This window comes from Humulus lupulus, chromosome 3, assembly GCF_963169125.1.
Source record: "Humulus lupulus chromosome 3, drHumLupu1.1, whole genome shotgun sequence".
Taxonomy (NCBI): Eukaryota; Viridiplantae; Streptophyta; class Magnoliopsida; order Rosales; family Cannabaceae; genus Humulus; species Humulus lupulus.
The window spans coordinates 17,631,866-17,644,414 of NC_084795.1; the positions used below are offsets into that span (position 1 = coordinate 17,631,866).

General features: G+C 33.3%; 1 long non-coding RNA gene across 1 annotated transcript; it reads left to right on the top strand.

Annotated features, from left to right (window-relative positions):
• Positions 1–291: 291 nt before the first annotated feature.
• Positions 292–5,968, top strand: LOC133820967 (uncharacterized). The gene is made up of 3 exons (XR_009887237.1): positions 292–398; positions 579–753; positions 5,910–5,968. It is a non-coding gene; the product is annotated as an uncharacterized LOC133820967 (long non-coding RNA).
• The last annotated feature ends 6,581 nt before the right edge of the window (positions 5,969–12,549 follow it).

Here is a 12,549-nt window from a genome sequence, read left to right on the forward strand (position 1 = left end):
CTGGGCTCGACGGCGGGTGAGGGGGTCTCGGATCTGGGATCGAATGCACAGGGGTTGGGCAGAACGTGGAGGCTTGGGGGCTCGTTGGGGCTGGACGACGTGGAGGCTTGGTGGCTCGTTGGGGCTAGATGACTCAGAGGCTCGATAGGTATGCGTTCTTTTTTTCTCTAATCAAAGAAACTAAAAATTTTGTAGGGTATTAGTCTGTAGTGTTGTTCGTATAGACACATGAACAAAGTGTTTATTCTACACTCTTTCTCACACTTGTGTATATTTATACATATAAAGAAAAAACTGAGACTGGCTGCCATATGTTTGATAAAAGTCTTCAATGAGACAAAGGAGTTTGGCTTAAGCTACCAGTTGAACGATCTGAGTTTGTTCCAATTGCTGTGAAGGTGAGTTTTAACTTTCCCAATTTGAAAAACTGTCAATTTTTGACATAAGAGGAATCTGGAGTTCTAAAATTGAACCTATCTTTCTATGCATTGCAATAAGTTTCCAGAAATGACCCGAATGATATAATATATTGGCTTCAGATTTTGGAATATCTTATTCTTTTATTTATTTGTTAATAGAGATGTCAAATTTCTGAGACAAATCATTTGGTTACAAGAGGGGTTCGAATACCAACATGCTGAACGAGGATACGTTATGTTGATTTACTAGATTCCTGAGGGCCCTTCTATGCTTCCTAGTAATGTTTCACACCAAGTTTGGGTCGGGGGATTTGTCATCAATGACAAAAATGAGGTATGGTTACTTGTTGTAATAATGTAAAGACTGAAACTGAAAAAAGAAAAATCAAAGATACCCATCTTAACTGATATTACCAAACGAAGTTAATTGCATCTTATCCACTTTAGATTCTGTTTTATTCCAAAATACTTGTATCCTTAGCATTGCCTTGGTGGTACTTATATGGTTCATCTTAATCATCATCTATATTTCAGTATTTTTCTGTTTTAATTTTGGCATTTGAGTGATTTGACCTTAGTCATTTAGGTTGTCTTTGCAATTAACCTTAGTGTTCTATTTTTCCATTCAATAGCTTCATGTTTTCCCATTTTTCTTGGCAATACTTTTGCACTTCATTAATCATAGAACATAAATATTGTTATAGTGTATGTACTTATTATAATGAGCTAAGTTTTGCTTATTTCCTCTATATTTAATTATTATTTAATTTATTCAAGATTTATAGCTGAAAATATGCTTATCATATATTATGTGGAAATAATGATGAAAAAAATGCAATGATTGAATTCATTTTTGTGTGTGTCCCTGCCTTGAGTGGAAAAGTGTTAGCAAATGAGAGATATTTGGGTCTAAAAATCCACTATTATCCTATATCTATGTATGTCAGTATTTGCATATGTGATTTCATTTTTTATCAATTATATGCAATATATATTATATAAATACTTTTATTTTTACAATTCACGAAGAAAAGGACATTATGATAATAATGTCTTATTAGTCATATATCAAAGCATAAAGGAATCCTCCCCTAATTCATATTTTGTTTTTTCATTGGTCAAAATACTTTCATTTTTTCTTTCTCATTTTGTTGTCAAGTGTTCTTCTTTTTATATTTATTTTTTTATTGTTAAGTCTTTTAATTGTATTATATAGAGTCGATATTTTGTTTCTTATATTTCTATCCATGATATTTGCTTTTGCTCTTAATTTGATTTTCATGACTTTTGAGGTTTTTATGATATTATGCCAAGTTATGTATTCTTAGACTTAGTTTGAGATAATATGAAATAATTTGGTTAATAATTTGTGAGTCACTATTGAGTAATTGATTATATACTAATCCTTATAATATACTAATACACCATATTGAATAAAATAATGATAATTTCTATGTCTTGTTGTTTCATATATGAAAAAATCAGTTGCCAATTGTATATTAAATTGATGGTGACTCTTGTAATTATTGTATCAACCTTTTTGTATGGATGTTCATTAAAAAAATTAGACGGTTAAAATGATTTCTGTTTTGTATTGTGTGTATTAATGAGAAATGAGATTCCAAACTTACCCAAATATGTTTCAAGACATTCTTTATGCTTAGATTGATAAATATCTATATTTTGGCTCACTTGTTAATATGAATAAATCTATAAATTTCAATGTTGTAACAAAGATTACAAGAGTGATTTGTGTGTGGTTTGGACATTTTGTGAGGTATTTTGATTGATCATGAGCAAATATTAGTGGGCAGAATAAGTTGATTGAACACATAACTTGGTTTTTGGTGTCGTGGTGCAACATGATTTATTATTTAAATTATACTTATGTGAACTTTTTAATGTTAAATGTCAACATCTGACTTTTTTTCTTTTTTTATAATATTGGTAATAATGTTTAGGTTAAAATTTTTATGGTCTTAAGGCATTGGATTGGTAGCTAATTGCAAGAGGTATGTTGTATTTGATTTATTTTTTAAAAAATTCAATCTTTTATAATTTTGAATAATTGTATAATTTTAGTGGAGTTTAAATATCTTAGATATTCATCCATAGTGAAGTAGGTCTGGGAATTATGTGTGTTGCGGTGATAACAGAAGGTTGAAAACTTGTATGTCTTAGTGAAGTAGGTTCTGAGAATTTTGTATGCTGCAATGATATATGGATGTAAACCTGTGTGTTGTTTGATTTGTTTGACTTGTTGGTGTTGATTGTGACAGATGGCTAGGCTAGTAAATTAGGGGATATGTTGTCTGATTTTCTGTAGATTTTTTTATACTTAGTTTTGTTTTTTATTTGTTTATTTGATTTTCTTAATTTGTATATTTTATTAAAGCAAGTAGGCACAATATGGAAAATGCATGCTTAATTTGTGCTTGCGGATTGCAACATTTTCTTCATTTATGATTTCTTATTTTGATAAATCACATACATTTATTTGTGATATGCTCTGATTGTAATATCATAATATATGCTTTCTAAATTTCTCATCATAGTTATAAAGCTATTGTTTTTATTTTGCAATTTATAAAATGTTAGAATCATTGAAAATATAGTTCTTTTTAAGATTAGCTACCATATGATTGATAAAACTCTTCAATGAGATCTTTTGATGTTTTTAGTATATATTATGTATGAATTTGAAGTTTAAGAGTTTCTGAGTATATATAAATGAGAGCTCTTGTTTATAACGAATGTTTTCTAGCTGAGAAAACACTTCTAAAATCTATGGGGTTTTGTTTTGTTTTTAATTGAACACATATATATATATAAATTAATATCAAACACTTTGTAGCATAGTAAAACAGGGAAATTTGGCAATTTGAACATTTTCTTGCTTTGCAACTTAGTTATAAAAGATGTATAACTTACTTTAATTGAATTGAATTAAATGTGTGGTACTTATAGCCTAATTTTCATAGTGTATGAATTAAAAATTACTAGTATGATTATGTAAATAGGCTAGGTTGGATTGAGTGATGAGTAGATTACTGCATTTGTATAGTGAATTAGTTACACATATAATGTATATAATAACTCACTTATATTATTAATGAAGTAGCTATCTAATCATTTATTTGATTGTATCTATGTATTACCTAAAATATGTTCTATTTATTTATATTATAGCTAAAAACATGATTAGATAGCTGTGATCATTCTTAACTGTGATCAACTGATGTTGATAACTCTACAAAATAAAGTTATTTTACCACTTTTTATGTGCTAATTGTTGCTTAATTCTTGAGTTTTTAAATAATTTATTAAGTTTTTAAGTAATTTTGAATTTATTAGTCTTATCATGATTTTATATACTTTTGTGTGTTTTTATAATTATTTTGTTGTAAAATGTTGTACTTAATTATTTGAATTATTAGTGGTAAAAAAATGTTGTATTATTGAACTTAAATGTAAGATATAATTAAGTTATAATTAATATTTTCAAAGAATTAAATTGATTTATTTTATAATTGAAAATATTGTATTATGATTTATTTTATATTTATTTTGTAGGGAATTTATGCTCTTGAAAAGCAGTGAAAATGATGAAAAAAAGATTGCATTTTTGTGAAGAATAGCAAAGGAAATTGGCATTTTCCCAAGCAATTCGGGCCCATCAAGCTCAATGCCCCAAGGCCCAAGCCTTCCAAGCCCAACTTGGCACCTTCAATCACAGCCCAACAAGCTGCCTCTTCCTCCAGCCTCAATTCTCTTCAAAAGCTCTCCTCACCCACGATTTCCCTTCAGCATCTCAATTCGGGCCAGCTCAATGCCCCAAGGTCCAATCCGAAAAGCACCAACTCCTTCAGCAGCTTCTGCCCAAAACAGCCCCTGCAAGCTCTCCCACGCCTAGCCGCCTGAACACATGCACCCAGCCACCCATTTGCATACTATTTTCTTTCTTAGCCCAACAATTGTATAAGTGTACCATTTGTCCCCTTGTCCAAAAATACCACATTTTTACCCCACTTTCTACACATTTTACCCCAAAACATTATTATTACACCCTATAATTTACCCCTATTTGCCATATTATAATTAATTAAATTAATTTAATTATTTTAAATTGATTATTTTAATTCCCATTTTTTGGCTATAAATAAGGGAGTTTAGTGTCCATTAAAAGAGGGGAGGTTACCATACCAAAATTTCTACACATTTCAAAACTTCTCCATTCTCTTCATCTTCTTCTTCTTTTTGGTTATTTTCTATGTATTTTTAGAGGAAAAATTTGGGGGTTTCTCCTCCAAATTTTCCTATTTATGGTTGTAATTTTTAGTATGTATTTGCTATTCTAGTTATGTGTTTCTAATCTTTTTAAGATTATTAAGGTGATGATGAAACAATTTGTAACTAGATAGTATTTATTTTGTATGTTGATTTCCCATTTTGTGCAACGAAGTTTATGGAATTTTCTTCTTCAAATATCTTCTTTCATCTTAAATATCATGTATTTTGGATTGTTAGCACATATTTAAACTTTGTTCTTCATTAGTGCAAATACATAATATTCTTTGTGTAAGATGCGTCATTAAATTGTACACATCCATGCTTAGAACAAAAATATTATGTTTTGCCTTATAAATAATGTTCATTGATTTATTTGTTATTTCATTAGATTGATTTACACTAAATGCTTTGAAATTATAATTTTGAAAAGTGAAGAAAAATCCTATATTTTTATAAGTAATTTGTGCTTAAAGTTATAAATCTTTTTGGAAAATGATAGTTTGAATTATTTTAACTATCACTAAAACTTGGGAATCAATATACTAATAAATATTATTAAACTTACACTTTGTGGATTCTAGTATCTTAATAATCTTTTCTTTTAACACTTATTTTCAAATTATTATTGGTTTATTTTTATTCTCTTAAATAGCTTTATATTTCAATCTTTTATTTTATGTTCATAATATTAAAACTCATCAATCTTTGGAGCTAGGTTAGAATTTATTACGTTTGATTTAAAATAGTTTTCTCTTTTCGATTTTAGACAACTCCTTTGGGTTCTACATCCTTGCTTACACGATCACTATTCTATATGAACGATTCGTGCGCTTGCGATTTATAAATTTTTAAACATACCTGTTTTGGGTCCATCAGATGTGATAACACTTTCAAACAAGAGTCTCATTAAAATTGATATTGTTTTTATGAATTGAAGCAAATGCTTAGATTGGGATATTAGAAACCTGTTAAGGTTTAACATGACATAACAGTGTTACTGAGTGTGGTTATGTATAGTTCATAATTTTACCATATACAATATCTTTTTTTTATTTAATTAATGCATGTAATTTTACTGATTTTTCCCATAGTTAAAATGATGGGTTGTAAATTCTTTTCAGATGGTTGGCTCTCATCATTTTACTAATTTTTTTTTCTTGTTCATCTTACGCTCAAAATTTTTCCTTTTTCTTTTGGCAGCTACAAGACAATTCGAAATCTTCTTCAGGAGAAGTGGAAGTGAAGTTTCAACTCACTAAGGATACACTTGATGTTGTGTTGAGGTCAATGACTTACACTAATGATCATCTCTCTGAAATGGTAAGCTAAGTTGGATGTTTTTCATCGACAATATTAGGCTTCGATACTAGTTAGTAGTTTGGATTCATTCTTTTGATAAACAAATGCATACATTCTTTCTTTGTTGCATTATAACTTTAAATTGACATTCATATGAAGTGTATTTTGCTTATGCTTTAATGGCTTTATACTTGTGTTTCACTATTGGTTTTTGATGTATTTTGTGACTTGATTTTGTTGTATTTTGTGACTGGATTTTGGTGTGTTTATGGTCTATTTTGCTGCTTCTTTAATGGCTACTACTTGTATTTTTCTACTAGTTTTTGGTATATTTCTTTACTGGATTTTGGTGCATTTTGCAACCGGTTTGAATGGATTAATATGATTGATTTATGGTCTATTTTGTTAACTAAGTTGAATGGACTAATATGGTAGATTTATGGTCTATTTTGTTGCTGATTTTGGTGTAGTTTGCTACTGTTTTGAAATATCTCTATGTACTGGATGAATAACATTTTATGAAACAGTACTATCTAACAAGAAATTGTTTGCTACTTGACTATATGAATACCTATACTGATAGTTTAATTCTCACATCTATTACATATATATATATAATTGTTGTGTCTGTCTACTTATTTATAAGTTTGAATTATTATATAGATCTCCAAATTAATTGGATATACATTATCTGTAGATCTAGAGATGTACACTAATCAATTATGTGTGGACCTCTCTTGTTTTTTTATTTCTAGCGGTCAATATTTTAAGAACTTTTTATTTCCAGTGGAGAAACTTTTTATTAATTAAAGAATTTTTTTATAATGTGCAGGTCTATATTGAGATGCATTTTTTTGGCGCAATACTAGACAACATTGACAGTTGAAGTTTTTAGAATAAAAAATATATTTCACTATCATGTAATATGATTTTCTAAGCCGAGTAGACTAAATATTGAAATTATATTCTTGAGTAATTAATAAAAAAAATTGTTGTATTTTCTTTTGAAATTTTAGAAATCTAACATATATAATAATTTTTGGACACTCAAAGGGATATATTTTTTCTAAATCAAAATGAAAATTGTAGCTGCAATTTTTTTAAAAAAAAATTACTTTTAAGAGCATGCAAAGCGAGTCCTAAAAAATTACGAACTCAATTTTTTAGGACTCGCAACGCAAGTCCTAAAATATTACTTAAAGGCACTCATCTCAATTTTTTAGGACTCGCAACACGAGTCCTAAAAACTTAATTAAAGGCACGCAACTAGATTTTTTAGGACTTGTGCCCCGCGAGTCCTAAAAAACCTTTTTTGTAGTAGTGAATACTGCCCCCGAGTTATGTTCATTTGATGATCCATCCACGAACAATCTTCAGGTGGGAGATTTATCTTGGGCTTCGAGCTCTACATTCGACACGTTGGCTGGGAGTCCAGTGAATTTAACTACAAAGTCTGCTAAAGCTTGTCTCTTTATAGCTGCTTGTGGTAAGTAAGAAATTTCAAACTGCCCCAGTTCAACTGCCCACTTTAATATTTGACCACCGACTTCTAGTTTTTGCAAGACTTATTGTAGTGGTTGGCTGGTAAAAACTACTATGGGGTGAGCTTGAAAGTAGGGTCGCAGTTTCCGTAATACCAGTATCAAGCAGTGTGCCAATTTTTTTATAGCCGAATAACGTAACTCTGCTCCCACTAGCCTTTTACTTATATAGTACACTTCCTTTTGAATGTTTTTTTCTTCCTTCATTAAAACATCATTGGCAGCATACTCTGAAAAGCTTGGACAGAATCGACAGTCGCGACATATGGTCCTTGAGTGCCAGAAAAGCCTGTTCACACTCTTTTGTCCATTCAAACTTTTTGTTTCCTCTGAGTAGATTAATGCATTTGTCCGTAGACTTGAGCCGCGATTCTCCCTATAAGGCTTTGTACATCTTTACTACTTTGGCAGGTGGCTGCATCTTGATCAGCGCTCAAAGTTTTCGGGATTGGCTTCGATTCCTTGCGAGGTAACTATGAATACTAACAATTTTCCTGATCCAACCACAAAGGAATACTTAAGGAGATTAAGCATCATCTGATATTTATTCAAGATGTGAAGCATTCCTGTAAGTCCTTGATGTGTTCACCAGCATTTTTCAACTTGACTACCTTGTCATCAACGTAAACCGCCATGTTATTGCTTATCTGGTCTTTGAACATGTGGTTTACTATTCCTTGGTAAGTCGCACCAGCATTTTTCAAACTGAAAGGCATTACATTGTAACAGTAGAGCCTTGTGTTCGTTCAAAAGCTGGTATGTTCCTCATCAGGTGGATGCATACTAATTTGATTATAGGTGGAGTATGCATCTATAAATGATAAGATTTTATGCTCTGATGTAGCATCGACCAACTAGTCGATCCTTGGAAGTGGGAAATGATCTTTCAGGCAGGCTTTATGAAGATTTGTGAAATCCACGCAAGTCATCCATTTTCCATTTGGTTGAGGGACTAATACGGGATTAGAAACCCAAGACAAATAAAACGCTACCCTGATGAAACCATTTTCCTTTAGCTTATCGAGTTCTTTTTCTAAGGCTTTCAATCGGTCTTTGTTGAGCAACCTTCTTTTTTGTTGGACTGGTGGGTGGTTTTTGTTTACGTTCACGACATGGCTAGTAACTGCTAGGTTGATCCTCACCATGTATTTATGCGACCAGTCAAAGACCTCCTAGTTATTCTTCAACAACTCCACCAGCTTTTCTTTGATTGTTGTCGCTCCGCGATAGTTAGCATTTCTATATCGTGCTCATGACGTAGGGTCCTGGCAAATCTTTTTCTTACCTTACCACTGTCACCAGATAAATGTGGTCCCCCACAGATAGTTAGCAAAGCACTAGAGACTTGGATTGGTTGTAGTGGAGGCGAGCGTTGGTGTACATGTGCTTGCTCGTTGCCTCTGTTAGCCCCTAGCTGGGGGTTTCCCCCTATTCACAAATATCTTCTCAGGTGTCCCTATTGTATGAGGAACTCTATCTCGTCTTTCACCTGGTTACATTCGTTTGTATCATGGCTATAGTCATTGTGGAAAGGACAAAACTTGGTTGTGTCCTACTTGGATATGTCCTTTCTATTCGGGGCTTGTCGCCTGAACGAGACTATGGTGTGAGTCGCCTGATACACTTATGCTTTATTGTCGACCATTGTCATTGTTGTGATAATATTCAATAAAATATGAGCAAGTGTTCACAGTCATAAAACACGTAATAAAGTGATAAGTATACAAGATCGTCTCCACAGGGAGTGCAAATTAAAACTAAATGTGTCAATTAATTACCAACAATTACACAAGAGTAACCAAATTAAATTAATTATTTTGATTTTTGTAAGCTAACACTACTCGAAATCAATTAAAAATGCTAAAAAATAAACTACAATGCTAATATGAAAGTGAGATAAAATTGATTGGTTAAAATATACTTGAATTATTAAATCCCTCTATGTCAATTGACTTGTACATTTTGTTGCAGCAAAATCTCAGCAAATTACCCAAAGTTGTCAAGAATTCAAAAAAAGTTCATGAAACTTTTCCAAGAACGATGATATTAATTCTTCCACATAATTTAACATAATCCTATGTGGATCTTGTTAAAGAACTCAGAATTAAGCACCAATTCATCATTGATACACAAGGCAAAGAACACATTCCTATGCTATTCACAAACATAATCTAACAAGATTATCCACTTGTGTCATTCAAATCTATCAATTATACTCAAAATTCCCTGCACAAATATAACACAATATCTTGTAATTGGTGATCAGGAAACAACAAGAATTCATCACTAAGCACATTTGAATGAACAATGGGTAAATGACTAAAATAAAGTGCTAGAAATTTAGAATTAAGACATAGAGGCCATTAATAATCCAAGCCTCAAAGGATATAGTTCATAGCTAAAATAATAAACACAAATATAATAGTAAATCTATCCATGAGAGTTTAAACACCAAATACAAAGAGGAAATATGAAAGAAATGACAAAGGTAAAGAAATAGCCTAAAAGATAATGATGGAAGCAAGCTTCTCTTCTTTCCTCTTCTTCCTTCTTCTCTTCCCTTCTTTGTATTGTAGAAAACTCTTATACTTGGTAGTTCCCTCTCTAGAATAATGGCTGAATTCGGTAATGGAGGCTGTCTTTTTCTCTATTTTTCAGCTAAGCCTCCTCCTTTTTGTCTATACTCTTCCTTCTAAAATGCAGCTAATGTTTTGATTTGTTGCCACCTCACCACCCTTTGATAAATCAATTAATGAAATGCCACTTGTCTTTCCCTTATAGCTGACTTTTCTTCTTTGATTCATGCTAAAAATGTTCCAGCAAAACTTCTTCTGCTCTAGAAAACCTAATATTTCAGCAGACAATAAACAAATAAGAGCCTTTTCACTTTTCATTATTTTCTTTGGAAAATTTCATACCTAAATTCCTTTATTACTGCATTCAGCTCTAAAACAACAAAAATGACACAAGAACACAAAAAGGAAAAGAATTAACTAAAAATAATAAAATACACAAACATCACTCAACCTAATTCTAAAATTATAAGCTCAAAAGTATGAAAGGTAACTCTTTATTCAAGAGTTATCTGCCGTGAAGTTATTGAACCTCGACTCGTACATGTTCTGTTTAGCGCGTTTGTTATCAGACGTCGTCTGCTCAGCATTTGCCCTTTTTTCTCCATTCTTATTATTATTTTTGTTGTTATTGTTGTTGGGTTTGCTAAACCCACTAGCAGCCTTGGTCGAATCTTCTTTTTTGACTTGGACGGCCTTTGGATATTTTCTTCATTGACGATAGCCTCCTCCAATTTGATGTATTTTTCTGTTCGATCCAAAAATTCTTGAGTGCTCTTGAATCCATTTTTCCTTAGGCTGCTCCAAAGGGAAGATTGGCATTGCACCTCAGCGGTGATGGACATCATCTTTCCCTCGTCTCCAACCGATTTGGCTCGAGCAATTTCTCGCATAGACCTCTGGATGTACTCTTTCAATGGTTCTCCTTCCTTTTGTCTTATATCAACTAGTTGATTGGCCTCTGTTGGATGTATCTGTCCAGCATAAAATTGTCCGTAGAATTCCATTACGAACATCTCCTATGAAACTATGCTGGCCGGTGGAAATTTGAAGTACCAATCCTAGGCAGCATCAGATAAAGTAGTAGGAAAGATCCTACATCGAGCATCTTCAGACACCTTTCGGATGTCCATTTGTATCACAAACTTATTCACGTGATATACATGGTCTTCTCTTCCAATGAAGTTGGGCAGTAATGGCATTTTGAATTTTCTTGGGATCTCTGCCATAAAAATTATGTTGATGAATGGGGTGCCATTTCTCCATTCATAATCAATATGGGAAGTTTTATTCCTGACCAACTGTTCTACAACATGATTCAGGGACATGCTCAAGGGTAGGAGCGACCGTAGTACATGGGACATGATCATCATGGCTTTCCCTTCGGTCATTGAGTATGTCCATTAGGTCCTCATCCCTTCGTCTCTGCTCTTTTGCACCTAGTCGGTCAAAGATGTTGGGTTTTCTGGGCTACCCCTCAGCGTTCTAGCTTGCTGGTCGGTTGTCCATTGGATGAGGGTTTTGCTGCCCGTACCTTTGCTTCAGTTGCGGACCAACATTTCTCCTATTATAACCGGGGTCCCCTTCGTTGTAATTATGGTCGGCTCCATACTGCGACCTGTTGGATGTACTGTCCCCCTCTCTCTCCCTAGGCCATCTCTGTAAACAAAAGGAGGCATGCACTGGTTGTTGGGTCCCTAGACATTGCTTTATCGTGGGGGATCCTGAACAGCAAAACCTAAGTCTGTCTGCCTCTTACTTCCTGAGGGACCCTGTCCCTTGCCATGAAGGTTTTGCTTGTTTCTTGCAAGACTTCTAGGGCTTCTGGGATGTGCTACGTCCTTATTCTGTCTGTGTTGTTGTATACTGCCTCGACTAGCACGAGAGGGTTGATGCTGCTCATTATTTCTAGCAGGATTTTGAGGTGGACTCTTATGGATTTGGAGGACATTGGTGGTGCTCTGATAGTGGGCTTTGGGGAGGATGAGAATTTGGCGGTTGGTCTGGCTAGGAGTTTTGTGCAGGGGCAGTCCTTAAGCCAACGTCGCATCTCTTTGTCGACGATCCATGTCCGCCTGTCTTTCATTCAATTATTGACGATGTCGGTCGAGTTCCCTCTGTTGCATCACCATCGTTTCAGCCACGTTCTCTTAATTAGCTTATAGGGTGGCTAACTCATCTTACAACACTCCCAAGACTTTTTGTTGGGTTCCAGCATCCATCTCCTCTTCTTCCAATTCAACTTGTGGCTCATCCTCTATCATGCCTGGTGGAGGAGGTGGATTTGGTACATTCTCTGATGTTTGTCAAGCTTGACCCATCCTCGTGGTGCTCTTAGCCATTTTTTTCTTGATATCCTTGAGTTCATCTCTCAATGAAAGCACCAAAATGTTGACCCTCGAAATGGTCAATGACACAGAGTCACAA